Source organism: Triticum urartu, chromosome 2A (genome assembly GCF_056163025.1).
Source record: "Triticum urartu cultivar PI428250 chromosome 2A, HENAU_Tu73, whole genome shotgun sequence".
In the NCBI taxonomy this organism is placed as follows: Eukaryota; Viridiplantae; Streptophyta; class Magnoliopsida; order Poales; family Poaceae; genus Triticum; species Triticum urartu.
Window position 1 is genome coordinate 701,728,070 of NC_141874.1, and position 24,255 is coordinate 701,752,324.

Below are 24,255 nucleotides of genomic sequence, written 5' to 3' on the forward strand. Positions count from 1 at the left end.
CAATCTCTGAACATAGTGGACACCTAGGGATCAAACCCTAACAAAACTAACTCGATTACATGATAGATCCCATCCAACCCATCACCGTCCAGCAAGCCTACGATGGAATTACTCACGCACGGCGGTGAGCATCATGAAATTGGTGATGGAGGATGGTTGATGATGATGATGGCGACGGATTCCCCTCCCCGGAGCCCCGAACGGACTCCAGATCAGCCCTCCCGAGAGGTTTTAGGGCTTGGCGGCGGCTCCGTATCGTAAAACACGATGATTTCTTCTCCTGATTTTTTCTCTCCCCGAAACTCAATATATGGAGTTGGAGTTGGAGTCGGAGAGACAACAGGGGGCCCACGAGGTAGGGGGCGTGCCCTAGGGGCAGGCGCGCCCCCCACCCTCGTGGAGAGGTGGTGGGCCCCCTGGCCTTCATCTTTTGCAGGTATTTTTCATATTTTCCAAAAAGTGGCTCCGTGAAGTTTCAGATCATTCCGAGAGCGTTTGCTCCTGCACATAAATAACACCATGGTAATTCTGCTGAAAACAACGTCAGTCCGGGTTCGTTCCATTCAAATCATGCAATTTAGAGTCCAAAACAAGGGCAAAAGTGTTTGGAAAAGTAGATACGACGGAGACGTATCAGCTTCTCACCCATAGCGATGCTTAAGTCTGTACGAATCATGTTAGCAATTGCCGCATTTTATGATTATGAAATTTGACAAATGGATGTCAAAACTACATTCCTTAATGAATATCTTAAATAAGAGTTGTATATGATGCAACCAGAAGGTTTTGTCGATCCAAAAGGTGCTAACAAAGTGTGGAATCTCTAGCGATCCATTTATGGACTGGTGCAAGCCTCTCGGAGTTGGAATATACGCTTTGATAGTATGACCAAAGCATATGGTTTTATACAGACTTTTGGAGAAACCAATATTTACAAGAATGTGAGTGGGAGCTCTGTAGCATTTCTATTATTTCATGTGGATGACATATTGTTGATTGGAAATAATACAGAATTTCTGGATAGCATAAAAGGATACTTGAATAAGAATTTTTCAATGAAAGACCTCGGTGAAGCTGCTTATATATTGGGCATCAAAATCTATAGAGATAGATCAAGACGCTTAATTGGACTTTCACAAGGTGTGAAGTTGAGTCAGACTCAATGCCCGACCACTGCAGAAGATAGAGAGAAAATGAAAGTCATTCCCTATGCCTAAGCCATAGGTTCTATCATGTATGAAATGCTGTGTACCAGACCAGATGTGTGCCTTGCTATTAGTTTAGTAGGGAGGTACCAAAGTAATCCAGGAGTGGATCACTGGACATCGGCCAAGAACATCCTGAAGTACGTGAAAAGGACTACATGTATGAAGGAGTTCATAGATGCTTGGGAAGCAGCAAATGACGGAGTCTGGATGAAGGAGTTCATATTCGATCTAGGTGTAATACCTAGTGCATCGGGTCCAATGAAAATCTTTTGTGATAATACTGGAGCAATTGCCTTGGCAAAGGAATCTAGATTTTCACAAGAGAACCAAACACATCAAGAGACGCTTCAAATCCATCCGCGATCAAGTCAAGGTGGGAGACATAGAGGTTTGCAAGATACATACGGATCTAAATGTTGTAGACCTGTTGACTAAGCCTCTCTCACGAGAAAAACATGATCAACACCAAGACTCCATGGGTGTTAGAATCATTACTATGCAATCTAGATTATTGACTCTAGTGCAAGTGTGAGACTGAAGGAAATATGCCCAAGAGGCAATAACAAAATTGTTATTTATATTTCCTTATATCATGATAAATGTTTATTATTCATGCTAGAATTGTATTAATCAAAAACTTAGTACATGTGTGAATACATAGACAAATAGAGTGTCCCTGGTATGCCTCTACTTGACTAGCTCGTTAATCAAAGATGGTTAAGTTTCCTGACCATAGACATGTGTTGTCATTTGATGAACGGGATCACATCATTAGAGAATGATGTGATGGACACGACCCATCCGTTAGCTTAGCATTATGATCGTTTAGTTTTATTGCTATTGCTTTCTTCATGACTTATACATGCTCCTCTGATTATGAGATTATGCAATTCCCGAAAACTGGAGGAACACTTTGTGTGCTATCAAATGCCACAACGTAACTAGGTGATTATAAAGATGCTCTACAGGCGTCTCCGATGGTGTTTGTTGAGTTTGCATAGATCAAGATTAGGATTTGTCACTCTGTGTATCAGAGAGGTATCCCTGGGCCCTCTCGGTAGTGCACATCACTATAAGCCTTGCAAGGAATGTGACTAATGAGTTAGTTATGGGATGATGCATTACGGAACGAGTAAAGAGACTTGCCGGTAACGAGATTTAACTAGGTATGATGATAACACGATCGAATCTCGGGCAAGTAACATACCGATGACAAAGGGAATGACATATGTTGTTGTGCGGTTTGACCGATAAAGATCTTCGTAGAATATGTAGGAGCCAATATGAGAATCCAGGTTCCGCTATTGGTTATTGGCCGGAGATGTGTCTCGGTCATGTCTACATAGTTCTTGAACCTATAGGGTCCGCACGCTTAACGTTCGATGACGATTTATATTATGAGTTATGTGATTTGATGACCAAAGTTTGTTCGGAGTCCCGGATGAGATCACGGACATGACGAGAAGTCTCAAAATGGTCGAGAGGTAAAGATTCATATATTGGAAGGTTATATTCGGACATAGGAATGGTTCCGAGTGGTTCGGATATTTTACTGGAGTACCGAGGGGTTATCGGAACCCCCGGGGAGAAGTATTGGGCCTATTGGGCCATATCGGAGGAGAGGAGAAAGGCCACGTGAGGAGGGGCGCGCCCCCCCTTTCCCAAACTGAATTGGACTAGGGGAAGGGGCCGACCCCCCTCTTTCCTTCTCCTTCTCTCTCCCTTCCCCTTTCCTTCTCCGGTGGAAGGAAGGAGGGGGGAATCCTACTTGGACTAGGAGTCCAAGTAAGACTCCTCCCATGGCGCGCCCCCTTGGCCGGCCACCTTCTCCTCCCCCTTTATATATGGAGGCAGGGGGGGCACCCCAAACTCACAACAGACAATCTCTTAGCTGTGTGCGATGCCCCCTGACGGTGTCGTGGACTAGGGGGTACTCACCACGTCGTCTCCCGACCAGGTGGATTGGGCCGAGGACCCCCATGGCAGTTCACTCATGGGCCACTTCGAGCAGCCCATGCCGCACACGAGGAAGATTCCACAAGGCTTGGTGATCAAGACAAGGACTCCTCTCCACCAACATATTCGACTAGGACTCTTGTTATCCTAGGCCTCTGGTACATTATATAAGCCAAGGCCAGGCCAGTCAATAGATGATGACATTATTCATCATACCCTAAGGTTTTAGACCACAACATATGATCTCGAGGTAGATCAACTATGTACTTGATACTCCATCAATATAAATAAGAGCATGATGTAGGGTTTTACCTCCATTAAAAGGGCGTAAACCTGGGTAAAATATCGTCTCCTTCGTTCGTGTTACCATTGATCCACAGATGCATAGTTTGGGACCCCCTACCCGAGATCTGCCGGTTTTGACACCGACACCCCCCTCCATAGTTTAACACCTCGGTCATATCGTCGTGGTGCTTAGGTGAAGCCATGCGCCGGTAACTTCATCATCACCGTCTCCATGCCGTCGTGCTGACGGAACTCTCCCTCGTCCTCAACTGGATCAAGAGATCGAGGGACGTCATCGTGCTGAACGTGTGTTGAACACGGAGGTGCCGTACGTTCGGTACTTAGATCGGTTGGATCGTGAAGACGTTCGACTACATCAACCGCGTTACTAAACGCTTCTCTTTCGGTCTACGAGGGTACGTGGGCACACTCTCCCCTCTCATTGCTATGCACCTCCTAGTTAGATCTTGCGTGATCGTAGGAAATTTTATGAATTACTACGTACCCCAACACTCTCACCATGACATAGAGCACATCCTTCGCCGCCATTTCATAATCACCATTGACACCCCAATCGTCTGTACTCCATTTCCTTTTAGGAACTGGCAGAAGCTCTATTTTTTGCGAATGTCATAAGCTCTATTCATGGTGAGCACTTTCAGGGTCAGCTGGGTTAGCAATTACGAAAAAGGGTCCCCCCGCTTTATATATTATAAAGCAACATCAGCAAGCATCAAACAACAAGTGAAAACAGGTTCAAGTTCAAGGAAGTCTCAAATAACCGTTGGGGGCACAACAAAACAAGCCCCAAACATAAAAGAAAACAGGTGCTAATCCGGCTCCGGGGGGGGGGGGGGGGGTGGCGGTGCTAACGCCGATGCATATGAGCGAAGACCCGTGATGATGGTGTCGATGATGTCCCGATCACGCTGCTTGCTAAGAGGTCTCCATAGCTGTAAGAAGCCTCACATTTTGTAGATCGCGTCAGTCACACGGCAAGGTATCACGCATTCGATGACTAATTTATTGTGGATGCACTAAAGGGTCCACGCGAGGGTACCCATAGCCACCCATAGGGGGGCACGTCTAGGGTTGGGGAGCCTAAGGATCTCCCCAAACATGTCCGAAAGGTTTTCATGGCACCAATCACCACCAACAACCTCCTGGAAGCTGCTCCAAAGGAACCGAGCCGCCAGGCACCGGAAGAAAATGTGGTTGGAGTCCTCTGGGACAATACAAATGGGGCAAAGGCCGTGCCCGGGCCATTACGCTTAGGCACCTCCATGCCCGAAGGCAGACGACCGCGTACCCATTGCCAACGGAATATGCGGATTTTCATACGGAGCTTGATCTCACATATCACCAAAAGCTCAATAGGCCCAAGAGTGGGCACAATAGCCTGGTACAGGGACTTTGTGGAGAACCTGCCATTGGGCTCAAGGCGCCAGGTCAGGGAATCGGGCTCAAGGGAGGGGGTGTGTAGGGCAATATACTCGAGCAACTCCTCCCATTGTGCGAGCTCCCCCGCCCCAAAGGTACGCCGGAAGGCAATAGAGCCCAGGTTAGCTAATGCCGCGCTCACAATAAGCTATGAGAGGGCACATATAGAGAATAATGTGTAAAACCGCTCTGCAAAGGGTCTAGTTCCGGACCATCTATCCAGCTAGAATTATTTTCCCGCGCGCGACACACCACCCCTTCCTCGCCACCCCTTTAATTTTTTGGAAGCATGTGGGCCAATCAAGCACATATTGTCTTGTGCTATCTCCAAAGATGAAAAATAAAGAAAGTATACAATCAGCGATCAATGATATACTTTCGGTTAATAAAAAACTTGTAATATGTATCAGAAGTCTGAACATACCAAAAAGGAAGGCATCTAGGATTTTATTTGGTAAGTATTCATAAATAAGTAACCTCTCATCTCCATGAATACAACAACCAAGAAGTCTAACAAGGTTTTTGTGCTGCAATTTTGCAATTAGAATTATCTCATTTTTAAACTCCTCCATCCCTTGCCCAGAACCCTTACTGAGTCTTTTGATAGCAACTTCAGTGTTCCCTTGCAGGATACCCTGCATGATTGCATCATCCGAAATTGTGAAACTATGAAAGGTATTTTTCCACAGATAAAATTATTCTCTAGAAAAAGAGCCGGTTCTACTAATACGATGAATGCAGAACTTTCTGTTACCTTATAAACTTTTCCAAAACCACCACTTCCGATTTGTTTAGAGTCTGAGAAATTAACCGTTGCCGTGGCAATATCTTCAAAGCTAACAAAAGGAAAGTCCACATGTTTACCTCCAACTTTATTAGATGAGCTAAGGTATCCTGGCATTGGTCCATTGTGGATTTCCTTGTTTTTTTTGCTTGCTATAAAGATCAATACTTTGTTATTAACACTCATAAAAATGAAGTACAATTTTGAAACGAGAGACATTTTTTATTTTACCTTTGTATTTGCATATCCCAAGGGCGATGCATGCGAGTATCAGCACACATGACATGGTTGGGAGTATAATCTTTACCAATTTGCCATTTCGAACTGCAAAACAAATCATGTATAAATTTAACACATCACTTTTTTAAACACAAAAATAATTTACAGTACTATGAGTGATCCGTGGACTAGATAAATGTGTTACCATGAGCATGTTGCATTATGCTCGTATAGAATAGTTATAGATCTACTGATTACCCCTACGCCAAATTATTTGGATGCAAAGAAGTATTTGGCAGTCTGCTATACAACTGTTAAGTTCATATATATAATAGATGACCCATGATTAAATGTTGGTGTTGATTTGATAACATTAAGTGCCAAGATAACAGAAGGTTAAAATGGAGTGGTGCATACTAGGAGAGTTAGCAAGCCGGAGGTACAGGTTCTTGTCATTGTTGCACTACTAGGAAAATGCTTATAGGTAGACATTTAGCAGTAGCGTGGGTTATATACCCCACGCTACTGGTATGTAGCAGTGGCGCCTCGTAAAGAACGCGCTATTGCTACTTAATAACAACAACGTTTGTTAGGTTGGGCCGCGCTGCTGTTACGTGGGCCACAGGGCAAAAACGGTAGCCTACTTAGCTGTAGCGTTTGCTTTGAACAGGCACTGCAGCTAGTGGGCTTAGCAGTAGCGCCGGCCCATACGCAACGCTACTACTACACAAAAAGCAAAAAGAAAACCACCCCCCCCCCGCACCCCTCTCGCTCTCACATCGATCCTCTCCCTCCGCCCGACGCCACCGCCGTGATTAGGGTTCCTCACCGCCTCATCCCAGCCGACGGCGCTACCGCTGGAGCACCCCAACCACCACGCGCGCCACCGCCGCTGCAGGTAACGCTCGTCCTCCCCTAAGCAACGCTCCTCCCCCCTCTCGCCGCCCCTACGCGGCGCTCCTCCCCCCTCTCGCCGCCCCTCTTTCGTCGGCCGCCTCCCCACTCCCCTTCCCGACCACTATCCTACTGTTAATTAGTATCACATATGGATTAATAGGATTAGTATCACATATGCATCTCTAGATTCTACTGTTAATTAGTATCACATATCATCTTATATGTTACTAGATCTTAGGATTTGGCATGCACACTTGAAGTGTTGTTCGTATATGCTTTTATGGGCTATTAAGTCAAGTGAGCACTTGCAGTGTGCTGGCCTTTCATGATTCAGGGGTCGGTGTCGTGGTTCTAAGTCTGACAGTAGAATGGGGGGTAGGAATATAGAGGCAAGATCCTAGCTATGGAGGAGTTGTACACGCGAGTTTTACGAGTTCAGACCCTTCTCGGAGGAAGTAACAGCCTTGCGTCTCGGAGCCCGGAGGCGGTCAACTGGATTATATGCATGTGAGTTACAGGGGGTGCGAACCCTTGTGTCTGTGGAGGGGGGTGGCTTATATAGAGTGCGCCAGGACCCCAGCCAGCCCACGTCATAGAGGGTTTAAGGTACATTGAAGAGAGAACGTTAGTGGTAACGCCCACACTAAAGTGCTATAAATGAAAATTAAGCCTATAAATAAATGCCTGACCGTTGCTCATGCAGAGTGGCTTTAGCTCTTCTGTCTGTCGAGTGACTTCCGCGACAGTCGAGTGACATTGATTCTTCCGAGTGGAATGTCTCTGGTCGATTGGATGATGGTACCCTTTGAATGATCCTGGCTTTAGGGTGATGTCCTAGGGGAGGATGTCTAGGTCAGGTCTATGACCCTACCCTAGGTACATAGCTTCATCATTAGCCCCCGATGAAGGAAATATGCCCTAGAGGCAATAATAAAGTTATTATTTATTTCCTTATATCATGATAAATGTTTATTATTCATGCTAGAATTGTATTAACCGGAAACATAATACATGTGTGAATACATAGACAAACAGAGTGTCACTAGTATGCCTCTACTTGACTAGCTCGTTAATCGAAGATGGTTATGTTTCCTAACCATGAACAAAAGAGTTGTTATTTGATTAACAGGATCACATCATTAGAAGAATGATGTGATTGACATGACCCATTCCATTAGCTTAGCACCCGATCATTTAGTATGTTGCTATTGCTTTCTTCATGACTTATACATGTTCCTATGACTATGAGATTATGCAACTCCCGTTTGCCGGAGGAACACTTTGTGTGCTACCAAATGTCACAATGTAACTGGGTGATTATAAAGGAGCTCTACAGGTGTCTCCAAAGGAACATGTTGGGTTGGCGTATTTCGAGATTAGGATTTGTCACTCCGATTGTCGGAGAGGTATCTCTGGGCCCTCTCGGTAATGCACATCACATAAGCCTTGCAAGCATTGCAACTAATGAGTTAGTTGCAAGATGATGTATTATGAAATGAGTAAAGAGACTTGCCGGTAACGAGATTGAACTAGGTATTGAGATACCGACGATCGAATCTCGGGCAAGTAACATACCGATGACAAAGGGAACAACGTATGTTGTTATGTGGTCTGACCGATAAAGATCTTCGTAGAATATGTGGGAGCCAATATGAGCATCCAGGTTCCGCTATTGGTTATTGACCGGAGACGTGTCTCGGTCATGTCTACATTGTTCTCGAACCCGTAGGGTCCGCACGCTTAAGGTTTCAATGATAGTTATATTATGAGTTTATGAGTTTTGATGTACCGAAGGAGTTCGGAGTCCCGGATGAGATCGGGGACATGACGAGGAGTCTTGAAATGGTCGAGACGTAAAGATTGATATATTGGACGACTATATTCGGACATCGGAAAGGTTCCGAGTGATTCGGGTATTTTCGGAGGTACCGGGGAGTTACGGGAATACGAGGAAGAAGCAATGGGCCTTAATGGGCCTTAGTGGAAAGGACCAGGAGGTGGCGCGCGCCCCTCCCAAGCCCAGTCCGAATTGGACAAGGGGTTTGAGGCGCGACCCCTCTCTCCCTTCCTTCCGCTCTTCCCCCCTTTCCCCCCTTCTCCTAGTTGGACTAGGAAAGGAGGAAACCTACTCCAACTAGGAGTAGGAATCCTACTCCCTGGCGCGCCCCTCCTAGGGCCGGCCTCCTCCCCCTTGCTCCTTTATATACGGGCGCAGGGGGGCACCTCTAGACACACAAGTTGATCTTCGTGATCGTTCTCTTAGCCGTGTGCGGTGCCCTCCTCCACCATAATCCTCGATAATATTGTAGCGGTGCTTAGGCGAAGCCCTGCGACGGTAGAACATCAAGATCGTCACCACGCCGTCGTGCTGACAGAACTCTTTCCCGACACTTTGCTGGATCGGAGTCCGGGGATCGTCATTGAGCTGAACGTGTGCTAGAACTCGGAGGTGCCATAGTTTCGGTGCTTGATCGTCGGGTCGTGAAGACGTACGACTACATCAACCGCGTTGTCATAACGCTTCCGCTGTCGGTCTACGAGGGTACGTAGATCACACTCTCCCCTCTCGTTGCTATGCATCACCATGATCTTGCGTGTGCGTAGGAATTTTTTTGAAATTACTACGTTCCCCAACACCCGAATGGTTCGGGGTTCGAGTGGAGAAGGACTTGATAATCTCTCCGATTCAGCTTTTGTGCTTTGAGAATGTCTCGCCCGGACGTCGAATGCGCATTCATGATGGCTTCAACTGCTTGTTCAGTCGCCTTGATCCATTCTTGGTATTGTCGGGTGAACTTTCGTTGTTAAGTTTCGAGTGTAGATATGGAAAAAAATCTTCCGTCTGACGGGTTGTTCTGCCGTCTGCGGATTTCACGGGATTTGAATTTTGGGAAGCGCACCGGGCGGGGGAGGCTGCAGTAATCAGGATGGATTAGGCAGGCCGCCTCGATCTCTGCGCCACCTTTTTTGCCACGTATCGCGCGCACGACTGTTGCGGGATCTGATAAGATCGTCCGGGCCTACAAGTCAGTCACTCGGAAGTGACCTTATATAAAGCGCCGAACCGGGGTTTTTGAACAGTGTGCCTCCATTCTTCTTCCTCCTCCTCCTCCTCAGATTCCTCCACTGCGCCTGCTTCTGCTCTCGGCGTCGTCGCCCTGCTCGAACTCGACTCGCTGCCATGGGGAAGGAGAAGACGGTGGCGTTGGAGCGTGCGAAGAAGGCGACAGCGAAGGCGAAAGGGAAGAAGACTAGCCGGGGCAGATCTTCGTCGAGGTCCGGCCTGCCGCCTGGCTGGATCCAGGGCGACTGGATCCGCTCGACAATCAGTCAAGATGACATCGACGACCTGGTTGACGGGGGACTCATCTCCCACGAATCGGCGCGGCTCCCGGGGAACAAGACTGAGCCGCAGCCGCAGGAGGGTGAGTGCGTTCTCCTTGCCACCCATGTCGACCATGGGTTTTCTTTGCCTCCCCACCCTTTCTTTCGCGGATTCTTGAACTTCTTTGGGGCTCAACTCCACCACTTTTCTCCAAACACCACCGTGTACCTTGCCGCTTTCGTGTCCATGTGCGAGAACTTCTTAGGTTGTCGACCACACTGGGGTCTCTTCAAGCACATATTCACATGTCGCTCTCAGACGGTCAAGAAGGCTAACCCGAGAGATGAGAGGACGCACGTGATACAGATGTGCGGGGGTCTTGGAATTCAAATGAGGAACAAAAGCACTTTCCCAACTATGATCCTTCCCGACTCGGTCCGGGGTTGGCAGTCGACCTGGTTCTACTGCAAGGACCAGCCGACTCCGGGCCAGTCGACCGGACTTCCCCCCTTTTCCATGGATCGAGTGGAGAAGCCCTCCACCTTGAGAGTGATCCCGGAGAAGAAGGCGCAGGTGAAGGTGTTGGTCGAGCGGGTTGTCCAACTTGTCCGTGACGGAGTGACCGGTATGGACCTGTTGGAGGTATTCCTCAGTCGACGCATCCAACCACTCCAAGCTCGTGACCATCCGATGTGGATGTACTCGGGACTCGAGGATTCCACTCGGATCCACCCGGAGGATGTTAGCGAGGACACGGTGGAGCAGTGGTGAGGGGTATTACCGGCAAAAAGGATAATCCCCGAGGGTCCAGGAGGGTGGTTCCATTCGACCATTCACGCCAGCCGGAACAGGTATGATTCTGCATTGTCGAGTGTCTTCTTGTTTTATTGTGTAGCATCTTGTTGACGGTCGACTGTCTTTCTTTTATTCCTTGTCTTTCAGGCTCTTGTTGATATGTACTCAATGCCCAATGGAGTGCAAGAGCAAAATGTCGAGGGAGAGGCGAGCGGGGGCGAGAGTGGCGAGTGGCACTCGGATGCAGAGGAGGGAAAGGAGAGCAACGACCCGAGTGACGAAGAAGAGGTCCACTCGCCTCCTCACAGAGAAAGGAGGTCCAAGCACGCTCACGACCCGGCAAGCACCCCTGACCTGGTGGCCGCACCAACTGGGCAGTCTTCAAAGCGCCCTCGGACGTCTTCTCCAGTGCCGACCGAGAAAGCATCGAAACAGCTCAAGACCGCGCCGCCTCCAGCGTCGAAACCATCGAAGGTCGCATCCTCCAAACCGCCGAAGGCTTTGCCCAGAATCAAAGTGACCATTCCCACCATCTCTGGGTAACCATCTAACCTGATCCTTTGGTCGACTCGAGTAACAGAACATAACCAACTGAATGCTGACATTTGCAGTGCTGCTACCTCTGGAACTTCCTCCCGCCAATACCGAGACGAGGAAATGGAAGATGCGGTTACCTCCAACCCAGGTACAATTCTCGTGATCTTGTTCTTGATTATTTGGTCAATTAAATTCTGGCGATTCACTTGGGGTCGACTGATTTATTTGCAGCCCCACCCAACGTTATCGAGCTTTCGGATGATGATGAAGATGTGGCCCCGAGGCCCAAAAAGAACAAGAAAAGTAGCGGCTGGCAAGACATCTCAGCCGGGACAGACGACAGAACCAACCGTCCAACAACCTGAAGATGCAGGTGGGGCCTCTGTAACTTTTGTTGTCCCATTGTCGAGTGAGCGCCCCGCACCGTCGATTGTACCAGTGTTTCCTTCAGTCGTCCAACCTCATGCCTCGGAGCTCCAAGCTGCCGCATCTGGGTCGTCTGCTCCCTTCTTCACCAACTATCATGTTCCGGAAAGCCAGTCGGACGCCGCTGCGGAGGCCATCCGTCAGGCTAGCGTGATGATGGAGCGGATGAAGATGGTGCACGACAATAGCCAGGCTGCTTACGATGCCAACGCGATTCTTCGAGCCAATGTCCAGGTAAGTTGGCTTTCGACTGACCTTGTTCTATTAGGATATGCTACCTGAAATATTTTCTTTCATATAATCTCTTATTGTTTGCGTCGAGTCTGTACACCTACTGGGTGTTTTGTTTTCTTTAGTATTTGCGCTCTTCCACTCGGCCTGGTCGAGTGGGATCTGAACCGGTGGGGGCACGCTATGTGCACCCACTAGGTGTAGTCACCGAGATCGCAGTCGACTGCGGGCAGTCGGCTGGGGTTTGAGTACTTCTGTTCACTTTCGTTTCTTCCACTCGACCCGGGCAGACCGGTCGAGTGGGATCTGAACCAGTGGGGGCACGTCAAGTGCACCCACTGGGTGTAGTCCCCGAGACCGCGGTCGACTGCTGGCAGTCGGCCGGGGTCTGAATAGTTCTTGTCTCTCTTTTTTTATATATATACTCGACCCGGGCGGAACGGTCGAGTGGGATCTGAATCAGTGGGGGCACGCCAAGTGCACCCGCTGGGTGTAGTCCCCGAGACCGCAGTCGACTGCGGGCAGTCGGCTGGGGTCTGAGTAAACTTTTAAGTTTTATTCACACGGAAGTAAATAATCTTTGATCTTGTCGATTGATATGTATTTTACCCTCTGCAGAAATCTTGTACTCTCATTTCCAAGTTCGCCAAATTTGAGGAGAAGCAGAGGCAACTCAATCTTGACTTGGATCTGGCCCAACAAAAATTGAAGAAAGCTCAAGATGAAGCTGCTGGTATGGAAGGTAACTGCCTGTCGACTGCTCACGTCGACCGTCCTTTGAAATATTTCTTCGATCTCTTGTTTGATCCGATTGCTTATTTTGCAGAGAAAATGAGGTTGGCTCTGGAGAAGAAGGACTCGGACCTTGCAGCTGCGCAGAAGGAGGCTCAAGATAAGACCGCCCTTGCTGACCAGAAGCTGGCTTCGGTCAGAGTGGTGGAAGAAGAAGTAAATAAGCTGAAGTCCTCTCTCACTGAGTCCAACCGAGAGGTAACTCGTCTGAAGAAGGATAAGATGGCTCTGAATGAGAAGCTAGAATCTACGGCTCGTATGAGAAATGACGTGGAAGCTTATTTGAGAACTCTTGCCAAGAAGCTCTTTCTTATGCTGGAAGGTACTCCTTTTAATCCGACTGCTTTACTGCTTGCAATTTAGTCCAGTCCAGTCGACTCACTAACTCTTTGACTGCAGAATTCTGCCAAAACTTTGACGAGGAGACTGGACGGATCGAGACGGGTTTGGACCCTATTGTTTCTCCAGTCGGCGACGAGGCTGCCATGAATGTGCTTCGACTGGAATCCCGTGTCGCCAGTGTTACAAGTTACCTCGCTCGTCTGAAGGTGGCAGTTTCACGGATCGACTCATCACTCTGGCCAAAGGCGACGCTTCAAAATGACCTCGAGTCTCTGATGGCTCGCCTCAACGAGGTCCCTGGTCAAGTGCAAGAATGGAAGAAGTCCTCTGCCCGGTGTGGTGCTGACGTGGCATTGTCCTTGGTAAGAGTCCACTGCAAGGAAGCCCGTGAAGATAAGATGGCGGCGATCAAGGTCGCCAACACCAAAAGACATGATTTCCAGTCCTTTACGGAGACTTTCATCGCTGCTGCCACTCAGATTGCAGATGGAATCGACTTGGACGAATTTGTCGAACCCGCCAGCCCTCCTCCTGCCGAATGAACAAACTTTGAGATTTAAATCTACCTTAAATTTGCCTCGGAATTCCAAGTGGTTGTTGTAACCGTTAAACTCCTTCGGGCTTGGTGCTCGAATACTTTTGATCCGTCGTTTGGAATTTTTAGGATCTGTCTGAACTTGGTTTATTTCTGAATATGCTTATATTTGCCTTCGAGTGGGATTTGCTCTTTACTCTAAATAATCTTTCGACCCGCATCTCGTTGTCCTCGCGGACAGGGGTGGAGCGTACGTTGTATTTGTGGCGCAGCTCCGAAGGAGAAGGTTGCAGTCGACCTGCACCTCGTCGTCCTTGCGGATGAGGATGGAGCGCACATTGTACTTGTGGCGCAGCTCCTAAGGAGAAGGTTGTAGTCGACCTGCACCTCGTCGTCCTTGCAGATGGGGATGGAGCGCACATTGTATTTTTGGCGCGGCTCCAAAGGAGAAGGTTGCAGTCGACCTGCACCTCGTCGTCCTTGCGGATGGTGACGGACTTTAAACGTTAGGCGAGTACTGGACTGTAGCTAAGCTCCCGAGTGGGAGGGTTGCTCACCACTTGGTAGGATTTTACAAACTTAGGCGAGTACTGGACTGCAGCTAAGCCCCCGAGTGGGAGGTTTGCTCACCACTCGGTAGGATTTTTCAAACTTAGGCGAGTACTGAACTACAGCTAAGCCCCCGAGTGGGAGGTTTGCTCACCACTCGGTAGGATTTTACAAACTTAGGAGAGCACTGGACTGCAGCTAAGCCCCCGAGTGGGAGGGTTGCTCACCACTCGGTAGGATTTTACAAACTTAGGTGAGTACTGGACTGCAGCTAAGCCCCCAGGTGGGAGGTTTTCTCACCACTCGGTAGGATTTTACAAACTTAGGCGAGTACTGGACTGCAGCTAAGCCCTCGAGTGGGAGGTTTGCTCTCCACTCGGTAGGATTTTACAAACTTAGGCGAGTACTGGACTGCAGCTAAGCCCCCGAGTGGGAGGTTTGCTCACCACTCAGTAGGATTTTACAAACTTAGGCGAGTACTGGACTGCAACTAAGCCCCCGAGTGGGAGGTTTGCACACCACTCGGTAGGATTTTTCAAACTTAGGCGAGTACTGGACTGCAGCTAAGCCCCCGAGTGGGAGGTTTGCTCACCACTCGATAGGATTATACAAACTTAGGCGAGTACTGGACTGCAGCTAAGCCCCCGAGTGGGAGGTTTGCTTACCACTCGGTAGGATTTTTCAAACTTAGGCGAGTATTGGACTGCAGCTAAGCCCCCGAGTGGGAGGTTTGCTCACCACTCGGTAGGATTTTTCAAACTTAGGCAAAACGGATTCGCAGCTAAGCCTCCGAGTGGGAGGCTTGCTCACCACTCGGTAGGATTTTCTTTTAAACTCAGGCGAAACAGATTCGCAGCTAAGTCACCCACTGGGGATTTTAGACCCAAATAAAAGCAACAACAATCGTTTAAGAGGACTGTAAAGCTCTTGTCTTTGATAAGCAAATTATAAAGGTACTTCTTATTACATTTTATTCGAATGGGTAATTAAGTGTAAAAGGGGCGGAGCAACTCTGCATTCCAAGCCCGTGGCTCGTCCTTCTTATGCTCGACATTGTAAAGGTGGTATGCTCCGTTGTGGAGCACTCTGGTGACAATGGAGGGGCCTTCCCAAGCAGGAGCGAGCGTGTGTGGTTTCTGCTGATCCACTCGAAGAACCAAGTCTCCCTCTTGAAAGGCTCGACCTTTCAAATTTCTGGCGTGAAATCGACGCAAGTCTTGCTGATAAATGGTCGACCGGATCAAGGCCATCTCTCTTTCCTCCTCCAGGAGGTCGACTGCATCCTGCCGAGCTTGCTCTACCTCATATTCAGAGAAGAGCTCGACTCATGGTGCATTATGAAGCAAGTCACTCGGTAGAACAACTTCAGCTCCATAGACCAAGAAGAATGGAGTTCAACCAGTCGACCGATTGGGAGTTGTCCTCAGTCCCCAAAGAACTGATGGAAGTTCATCAACCCAGGCGCTTGCTGTATGCTTGTTGTATGCTCTCTCTGCTTGTCGGAACCTTTACGTGACTTGACCACAATGTCATCCATGTATGCTTCTACATTCCGACTGATCTGAGTGAGTAAACACTTCTGAATCATCCGCATGAATGTGGCTCTAGCGTTCTTCAAGCCGAATGGCATAGTGACATAACAGAAGCACCCAAACGGGGTGATGAAAGCTGTTTTTATCTCATCGGGTCCATACAGACGGATCTGGTGATACCCGGAATAAGCATCCAAAAAGGACAAACGCTCACATCCCGCGGTCGAGTCAACTATTTGGTCTATGCGAGGGAGAGGAAAGTGATCTTTCGGGCAGGCCCGATTGATATTTTTGAAGTCAATGCACATGCGAAGTGAATCGTCCTTCTTAGGGACCATGACAACATTAGCTAACCACTCGGAGTGATAAATCTCTCGGATAAACTCAGCTGTTAGGAGCCGAGCCACTTCTTCACTGATTGCCTTTCTCTTCTGTACGGTGGACCGTCGAAGATGTTCTTTTACTGGTTTCACTTTTGGGTCGACTCGCAAACGATGCTCAGCCAGTCCCCTGGGAACACCTGGCATGTCAGAAGGTTTCCATGCAAAGATGTCCCAGTTCTCACGGAGGAACTGGATGAGCGCTTCTTCCTATTTGGAGTTGAGTGTTGCTGAAATGTGAATCGGAGCAGCATCGGGATCCGTGGGGTGAATATGAATCGGCTTCGTTTCACTAGATGACTAGAATGCTTAATCTGTAGCAGGGTTCTTAGCTCGCAACAAATCACTTGGATCTGCATTTTTTGATACTCCTGTACTTCCACTACTGCCATCTGTGCATCGGTGATCTTTGAGCCCTTCTGGAAGCACTCTTCTGCCTTCTTTCGATTGCCAGTGATAGTGATCACCCCTTTAGGACCAGGCATCTTTAATTTGAGGTATACGTAACATGGTCGAGCCATAAAATGTGCATAAGCTGGCCTGCCCAGAATAGCATGATAAGCACTCTAGAAATCCACGACTTTAAATGTCAACTTTTCTTTGTGGTAATTCTTGGAATCACTGAAAACTACATCAAGGGCGATCTGGCCGAGTGACGCAGCCTTCTTGCCAGGAATAACTCCATGGAAACTCACATTGCTTTCACTGAGTCTGGGCATCGGAATGCCCATTCCTTTCAATGTCTCTGCATATAGTATATTCAGACCACTGCCACCGTCCATCAGAACCTTAGTCAATCGAGTGCCTTTGACTACTGGGTTGACCACCAGCGCTTGCCTCCCAGGGGTGGCTATGTGCGCTGGGTGATCGGACTGGTCGAATGTAATGGCAGTCTGAGACCATTCCAAATAACTGGGTGTCACCGGAGCGACCATATTCACCTCTCTGTTGATGACTTTCAGTCGACTCTTAGTCTCAACATCAGCGAAAATCATCAGAGTGGAATTGACGTGGGGGTAACCATCATCGTCCTCTTCCTCATCCTCAACTTTGTCAGATTCCTTGTCCTTTTCCTTGAGCTGTTTCTCTCGGAATTGCTGGATTAGGAGTCGACATTGTCGAGTGGTATGCTTCGGGTAGATGAAATTACCTTCTTCGTCTTTCTTAGTGTGAATGTGGCATGGTAAATCTAGCACATCATTTCCATCTTGATCTTTTACTTTCTTGGGGTTCCACGGTCCTTTGGGTTTCCCTTTGAACTTTCCTTGAGTCACGGCTAAGGCTTCTCCAGGAGCAGCTGGCTCGGCTTTGCGCTTCTGCTTCCGACTTGAGTTCCCTCCTCTGGTTTCGTGGGCGACTATTTTGTGCTTGCCACTTCGGAGTCGGTCTTCCTCTTCACCATTGGCGTATTTGGTGGCAATCTCCATCATCCGAGTCAGAGTCATATCTCCTGTCCGACCGAATTTCAGATTCAATTCCCGATACTTAACGCCTTCTTTGAAGGCACAAATTGCTTGGTGATCTGACACATTCTCCAATGTATGGTGTAATGTGATCCACCTCTGGATATAATCTCTCAGAGTTTCATTCGGTTTCTGGCCGCAACACTATAATTTTGTCATCCCTGCTGGCCGTCTGCATGTACCTTCAAATGTTCTGACAAATACCCGGGCAAGATCTTCCCAAGTATAAATACTACCAGGCGCTAACTGATTCAGCCACGCTCTGGCCGAGCCCTCTAACATCAAAGGGAGATGCTTCATGGCAACCTCATCATTGCCACCACCAATCTGTATAGCCACTCAGTAATCCTCAAGCCAAGTGTCAGGCTTGGACTCACCAGTGAACTTACTGACTCCTGTCGCCAACCTGAAGTTGGGAGGAATCACTGCAACCAAGATGGCTCTGCTGAAGCACTCTGGACCTGAGACATGCACTCTGTTGTTGGTTGGAAAATCTCTGTCATGGCTTTCTCTGTGAGCTCTATTTCTGTCGACCAGACCCTGAACGAGAATAGATCTCGCATCAAAGCCTGGTTCTCTAGGGTCGACTGGAATCCTTCGTCCATCACTGTGAGGACGTTTGTCATCATGCTGCCGAGGCATGTATGACCCACTCCTTGGGGGAGGCGCGGGCACTCGATGACGATCATCGTGATCGAGTCGGTGATCATACTGCTCACGGTTTCTGTACTAATCTCGCCGGTCCCCACGTCCCTCACGCCTCGGGGGCGATCTCGGGCTGTGAGCCAACTGGACTGTGTCTGCAACCACAGATCTGCTATGGATCCTATTCTGCGACTGAGATACTGTTGTATTCTGCTCCCCCGCTGCTCAGAGCAAAGCCCGGATCTGCACCAAACCTCGACCAGCTTCTGACTGGGAAGGTTGAATTGACTCCGCTATTCGGGCCGTAGCTGCGAGATTCTGGATCGAAGTTCGGTATACCTGAGTCGGAGGCGGAAAAAGTTGACGTCGACTAGACTCGGGGATACGCTGCCGAGCATGCTCGTCGAGTGCGCGCTGGAGGTTCTCCAGTCGAGTGCGCTCAGCCAAGTTGGCCAGGCGCGCCTCCTCCAAGGCCTGGGCCTCAGGGGTTTCTCCAACGATAGGAGTGTGAAGCGCATCCATGTTCCGGCAGTGAAGTTCTTCCCTCCGCTGCGAAGAGAGGGGTTCAGGGCGGTACTCTTCGTGAACACGTGACGGATCGCCGCCCCCATCGCCTCCTTCTTCACGGGTGAAGCCAGGAGGACTGCGTGGTCCATTGACCATCAAAACTTCCACAGCGGGGGCGCTGTTGTCGCACTCGGATGCAGTCTCTACGGAGCCAGTCGACAGGTCGAACAAGCCATAGAGAGTTTCGTCGGGCTCGATTGCCGCGACTTGGGGGTGGCCGACTGGTGAGCCACCACATGCCTCACCCACCGTTGAAGCCTCGATCGACCGGAACGTCTGCTCCGGCGAGCTGTAGGGAGTGAGGTCAACACAGGAGCTGACCGATACTGAGTCGACGGATGTCGTAGGAGGACACCACGGACGCATGCGCGAAAGTGCGTTGCCCTGCGGACGGGGAGCGCCTCCACGTCGAGTGGCGCTTCTTGGAGCCAAGCGGAGTCGTCGGTTACGAATATGAGCGCGCCGAGATGGATCTCGCGGCCCTCGGCCAAACCTCTGCCTGAAACCATGTTGATGGGGATCGGAAAAATCACAACTTCTCCAACAAGTCGCTAGGACACCGGCCCCATGGTGGGCGCCAACTGTCGTGGTTCTAAGTCTGATAGTAGAATGGGGGTAGGAATATAGAGGCAAGATCCTAGCTATGGAGGAGTTGTACACGTGAGTTTTTACGAGTTCAGGCCCTTCTCGGAGGAAGTAACAGCCTTACGTCTCGGAGCCCGGAGGCGGTCGACTGGATTATATGCGTGTGAGTTACAGGGGGTGCGAACCCTCGTGCCTGTGGAGGGGGATGGCTTATATAGAGTGCGCCAGGACCCCAGCCAGCCCACGTCACAGAGGGTTTAAGGTACATTGAAGAGAGAACGTTACTGGTAACGCCCACACTAAAGTGCTATAAATGGCAATTAAGCCTATAAATAAATGCCTGACCGTTGCTCATGCAGAGTGGCTTTAGCTCTTCTGTCTGTCGAGTGACTTCTGCGACGGTCGAGTGACATTGATTCTTCCGAGTAGAATGTCTCTGGTCGGTGGATGATGGTACCCTTTGAATGATCCTGGCTTTAGGGTGATGTCCTAGGGAAGGATGTCTAGGTCAGGTCTATGACCCTACCCTAGGTACATAGCTTCATCAGTCGGTACTTTGATACTTAATTAATTGTAATTACTTGGGTTGTTAGTTGAGTGAGCATGCACACTTGCATTGCCCCTTTTATAGGTAGTCTTATCTTGCTATAGGAACTTTTTTTAAAGGATGGTAGCCACCAGATATCCAATTCGGCTCCAGGGAGCATTTGCTCTTACACGCTCAAAATGGTTTTGCAAATGTAAAAAAAGAAAAACAGAAAAGTTTAGATGTACATGTTCATGTACAAATGTTATATGTAATTTGAATTCACAGAGGCTCTCGGCTCCATGGGCAAAAATTTGGCCAAAATTTGGCTATTTTTGAACTACTTTTGCTTGTCTGCTTGCGCAATAATGGCAATATGCCATTTATCTTATTATTAGGCTCTGTTTGGGTTACATGATCTCTATTAGGTTATGACTGTCTGAACTTAACTACAATTTAGTTGTTATTTTGTTTGCCATGTGAACCTTTTGTGTATTCTCTATGGTGTGAACCTGATGTTTCCTATTTTCCTTTGTATATTATTCAAAATCTGTCAAATTCTAGCCAATTTTAGTGAAATGATGCCACCATCATCACCACCATGCCGACAGTGCAAGTCAAGGTGCGCCAGCAGCCTTGCAACTGGCACGCTGTTCGACATCTACTACCAGTCGAGTTTTCTTCATGCGGCGGTAATAAATTATATGAAACTAGTAACCACTATTTTGTTTTTAGTGTTATTGGCATTAATGCATCGTGTATATATCATTTTGCTTTTTGCACACAGATCGTTCCATGCAATGTGAGGTCAGAATTCAACAAGCTGACCAGAGACTCTGTGACCTTTGAGGCTCCTAGGGGCCCCTACACTATGGAGGTTGAGAAAGGACGAAATATGATGCAGGTGGGAGGAGATGGATGGGTCCGTTTCATCGCCCACATGCGTATCCCCGTTGGTGAGTTGATCAGCTTCTCCTTAGAGCAGAAAGACCCAAGTTGGCCGTGATTTATGTCAACAAACCAGAAGATGATGAGGATGATGATGACCCACTTGGTGACGCCATCATTGCTCAAAGAATGAGGTTGAGCGAGAAGGAGGTGTGCAACCTATGGGACATCATTCCGCCACGTGCTGACTTCGTCGGGGTGCCATTCGTGACCCGCCTGACAAGTACCATGGTTGATCAGCATATCATGGTATGTTGCATTTACTGTAGTAATTCGATGATATTCTTTATTGTTATACTTAGTGTAGAGTCCGGTGATATATATGCTTAGTGAATCTTATATGCTTAGTAAATCCGATGATTTATATGCTTAGTGAATCTGATGATATATATATACTTAGTGAATCTTATATGCTTAGTGAATCCGATGATATATATGCTTTATTGTTATACTTAGTGTAGAAATGTAGTACTGTCTTTTGATAGTGTAGAATGTGTGAGGCTACTTATTAATTGATATGTTTATCTTATTCAGAAATTGCCAAAGAGCTTATCTGAGAGTTGTGGTATCAAGCCTGATGAAGAAGACTCTGCTGGAATACACCTTACCGCGAGGGGCTCCGTCACCACTTGTGTGTAAAGCGTGGACACGGACGGTCGCACACACTTCAACTCGGTTAGGTGGAAGAGTTTCCTCGTCGGCAAGAATCTTCATGTTGGACAGGTAATCCTAATTACTATCAGGAAGACCCACCGCCCAGGCTTGAGGATGATGGTCGTCATCGATATCATCTAGAACTACATATGCTTGTGAGATCTATCCATGCATGCGTGTGGCTGCTGAACCATATATATGCTAGTATGACTACCTAGTAGACTTATCAACTACTCCCTCTGTTCCAAATTACTCATCGTAGAAATGAATGTATCTAGAACTAAAATACATCTAGATACATCCATATCTGCGACAAGTAATTCGGAACGGAGGGAGTATGATCTATCCATGCATTGTTGACTACTATATATGAGTTTGTGAGATTGTGTGGTTATATTAAATGTGGTATTGTCGTTAATGCTTGTGAGATGGTTTTGTGAACTTAGTTTATTTGCATTGGACTTGTCTTAATTTCCATGAATATTGCATCTGACTCTTTTTTATTTTTAATTTCTATTTACCTAGTTATAGCGTGGGGAGAAAATAGGGTGCTACTACTATGTGATGATAGTAGTAGCGCCTAGTATTTTAGCTACAACGCTTGTTTAGAAACGTGCTACTGCTAAATAATAGCTGTAGAGCCCTAGCAATAGCGCGGGTGCCCGCGCTACTGCTATGTAAAAAACCAGCGCCACTAGTAAGATTTTCTCTAGCAGTGTTGCTATACTTCCCTGTATCGACAAGCTCCCCTGTCCAAAGCAAGCAATTTGACTGGTCGGCCATAGCACCATTACTGCTCAATTTGGTGTAGGCGTAGGCTATACACGAGCAATTGTTGCTGCACTCGGCCGTGCATTCGTCAAAGCTTGTGTTGAGGACATGGAAAAACTTGTCAGGGAACTTCATCTTAGGCAAGGTCATGAAATGACTTTGCTTGCCGCATTCCAGTTGCTTGGTTCTTCTACATCCGCTCGAAATGTTAAGACCAGCGGGTTCAAACCCATCGAGACAACGGCATGTCGCGGCAGCCCCAGTGTTGTCGTAATAGCCGAACGGACCACATGAAGCGTACAAGTCGCAGGTGGTAGCGGGGTTCTCGGTGACGGTTGCCCAAGATGAGCGGTTGTTCCAGCTAAGGTACCTCAACACGCCCATGTTGTCAAGCACAAGGCGTGCATACGGTGAGCCACCAGAAACAGTGAATTCATAATAGCACCCGTCCCTTGTTCCAACCATCGCTTCATAGAAGATAGTATTCTGGTACGCGGCGGAGGTAGGGCATAGTCCCATGCCAGATGACTAACTGAAGGTTCGAGTTTGGGTCAAGGCCCAAAGAAAAATCTCCAGTGGATGGGTCAATGGGGCTCTTCCAAGCAATTAAACGCCTGACAACACGAGCCTTCCCGCTCAGGTAGATCCTAGTACCGGGGGGAATGGTGTCTGTCGGGTAATCAAAACTCTGCCATATGGTTGTGCCATTTGGAGACAAGAGGACAAAGTTCCCCGTGTCATGCAGCACCGCAGCAACTCCCATGCCCGTGATGTCGTTCTTGGGAATCAGACAACACCGGGCCGGAACTGTTGGTGATGGAGAGCATCAGAGATGAAGTGGCAGCTATTGGATGGTCGCGGTTGGCCGTCCATACGACGGTGCGGACGGGGATGTTGTGGTACCATATGCCAAGGTACAAGCTTGTGTTGGAGCTGTTCGGGGGGAAGAAGCCGAGAGCAAAGTTCCCGCCCTTGGAGACGATGATGTCGCCGGCGGAGAGCGGCTTTGCATGTGTGATCTGGTCATCGGATTTGCAGAGTGAACTCAGCAATAGGAGAATGAAAATGAGAATGCAAGACTTGCCTCTAAAGGCCATCGTCTTCATCTCCCAGCAAGGAACTAATTGAGGGGTATGTGGTTCCTCGGAACAATTCGGCTGCAGATATAGAAGGTAAAAGTGAAACTGGACAGCCATCTCCCAGTAATACTACAGACCAACATGGCAGGCGACTTGACTCCAAAGTCTCCCAATGTCGCTGCACGCGCAAAGAAAAATGGTTGCCAGGCATTCAGATAGGAGGAGAGTGCGACAGGGGAAACTTCGCTCTGTAAGGACGCGTCGCTTGTCGTGGAACATTCAGACTCAGGCCGACTAGTTGAGGTTCACGAAGTGACAGCGGACGACCGCGGCCTCCTCCACACACAAAAGATTCCCTGCCGACGCCGACCGCCTACCGCCGCTGCCCGCGGACGACGTCGACGTCGTCCCCTCCGTGCTGCTGGACCTGGACGCCGGTGGACTGGAATCGGAACGACGCCATAGCTCCCCATTCACGCCCGGATTGCTCGAGGAGTTCGATGAGCCACCGCAATCGGGCGCGGATCGAGTCGAATGGATTTTGGGCGCCTGCTGCCGGTCCTGAAAACTTTTGTACAACGGTTTTGCTCCTGCCTTCGAAATGAAAACGCGTTTTTTCCTTTCATGATAGGCATGGTTTTTCGGAAACAGAAAAACCGTGTTTTTTTTCTTTCTGTGAGAGACATGATTTTGCTTTCGCGAGAGATATGTATGTGCCTTCCAGAAATAAAATAAAAAAACATTTTTTTTCTTTTTTCTATGAAAGGTCCGGTTTTGCTTCCGC

At 48.4% G+C, this 24,255-nt stretch overlaps 1 pseudogene; it reads right to left on the reverse strand.

The window, feature by feature from the left end:
- Positions 1 to 5,104: 5,104 nt before the first annotated feature.
- LOC125538005 (G-type lectin S-receptor-like serine/threonine-protein kinase RKS1) lies at positions 5,105 to 23,511 on the reverse strand (annotated as a pseudogene).
- Positions 23,512 to 24,255: the final 744 nt, after the last annotated feature.